Genomic DNA, 2,474 nt, shown 5'->3' with positions numbered 1-2,474 from the left:
TATGGGCCTTCACGGTCCTTCGTCAGAGCTAGATACGTATCAGGCCCTCTAGGCGGCCTTCTCGTCAGAGATTTTGTGAGTTTTCCTTTTTAAAATTTAGCACCCTTATGTAGACCTAGCCCCATCCCACTATCGAAAAGGGGGTATGGAGTTCGAAGGAAAAACAAATAACGTGCTAACCAAATATAAAATATGCATTTCCATAAATATTCAAATAAAGTGGTAGAAATAAGACGTGTTTAAACAACGTCTGTAAAACCAGAACAATCGAAGGTCATAAACCTAAACCGAGCAAGTTTTCATAATACATCTGGGTAACATCGTACGAAAAACCATCAGAGAATCTTAATAGGGACATAATTTCATGTTCAAATTCACAACATACACATACAATACATACGGCATTTCATCATTAAGTCCTTTATGGAAATATATGTCTGGAGGGCTAAAAATCCCCCAAAACATTCTATTTTTACTCAGAGTAATTATTAATATCACCTCACAATGATAATAAAACAAACTTTGTTAACTTTCTGTGAAAAGTAAATTGTGTCTCACTTAAGCCCCAGGATGTAGACAAGACATATCTGGGGTAAGACTGATGCATTAAAGAACCGCAAAAAAAAAAAGTAATATCGAGATTGTCGGTATCGTTGAGATGCGTTTTTTTGTTTTGCAAGGAACATATTGGATTCGGTAATCGGCAAAAAGTCATATCGGGCTGCGTCACTAGTGTTTATGGCGATAGGTGAGGTATCTGCCGATTTGAACAAGCCAAATACCAAAATCAGCCTGTGCTTCCCCGGCACTTCCCTCCACACTTTAGGTCAGTTTCTATTTTACTGTCCCTCCTGACGTGGTTTGTGACCTGAGTTCACATTTGCTGTGATGGGGGACCTGTCGCTTTCTCTTTACACAGACCGCGACCACTTACACCACACGCTGCCTGAGTCATACTGTGAAATTCCCTTGTCTATATCTCTTTCTATCACCTTCCCTCTTCTCTCCCTTCTCAATCAATCTTCTCTGTGCTCTCCCCATCACTAGCACTGTTCAAAGCTGCCAGATGCTGGCCAATCCGGCTGAGGCATGCCAGCACAACGACCTCACAGTGCTGCCCGCGGCCATCGCCAACTTCAATTCAAGAGCTGTACGTCAGCAAGAACGTGCATCAATGAACGCAGAATTACTACCATGCCACGCATCCTCCCGCATCAAGAGCTTGGACCCAAAAGTGACCACTCTCCAATCAGAGAGTATGCCAGAAGACCGACTCTCTCAATACAGAGTAGTGCCAGATGCACTTCTCAATACAGGTATGACAGAATAATTCCACCAAATCAAGTTTATTTATATATGCCTTCGTACATCAGCTAATAATCTCGAAGTTGCTGTACAGAACATCCAGCTAAACCCTCTCCCAAAGCAAGCATGCAGGTGGTAGAAAATGACATCTCCAATACAAGAGTATGACCAGAATGACACTGCTCAATACAAGAAGATGACTAGAATGATCTCACTCTCTCAATAAAGAGATGATCCAGAATGGACCCCTCGCTTCTCTCTGCTATTTCTCATGAACCACTCTCCTCACAGTATGGACCTCAGAATGTTGTGGTGGGTGTTTTGGGTTGTGCACTTTTTAGAGGTTGCAGTCTACCCCTTTCCCTTTAGAAGATAGTATTAATGCTCAGATAACTACTGTCATCTTCACCAATTTACTTAGGGCTCTCCAAAGTGGAGTTTGACTGAAGAGCCATCTTTCACTTAAAGAAAAAATGTTAAAGTTGCACATGCCTTGTCAGGGCAAACATAGAATCAAATCAAATTTTGTATTGGTCACCATACACATGGTTAGCAGATGTTTTATTGCGAGTGTCCATGCTATGCACCTAGATCCGACAGTGCAGCCGTATCTAAATCAGGTCATTTCTAACATCTACAAAAAACCTAATCTAACAATCCACACAACCTCTAATCACAGTCTAGTAAGGAATGGGATGATGACCATATCATAAGTATCAAATTATATATGGATTGATTTCAGTGACAGACGGCTAGATGCAATAGAGATAGAATAGATAGTGGAAGGGTACAGCTATATACATATGAGATGAGTACCGTGAAGAAGTACATCTTAGGGGTCATTATTAGGACTAGTGTTCCATTATTCAAAGTGGGCCACTTGATACACAGTCTGTAGGTAGCACCGCCTCTTGTGCGCTTAGTGGTGCTGTTTTAATTAACAATTCTGATGGCCTGAGACTTTAGAAGCTGTTTTTTCAATCTCTCATCGTCCAGCTCTGCTGCACCTGTACTGGCCTCGCCTTCTGGATGGGTCGTGGCTCGGGTGGTTATTGTCCTTGATGATGTTGTAGGTGTCCTGGAGGGCAAGGTAGTTTGCCCCTGGTGTATGCGTGGGTGCAGCTGCACCACTGTCTGGGAGAACTTCGTTGTGGGCGGTGCAGTTGCCC

Source organism: Salvelinus sp. IW2-2015, unplaced genomic scaffold (genome assembly GCF_002910315.2).
Source record: "Salvelinus sp. IW2-2015 unplaced genomic scaffold, ASM291031v2 Un_scaffold1989, whole genome shotgun sequence".
Lineage (NCBI taxonomy): Eukaryota > Metazoa > Chordata > Actinopteri > Salmoniformes > Salmonidae > Salvelinus > Salvelinus sp. IW2-2015.
This window is presented reverse-complemented; position numbering follows the sequence as displayed.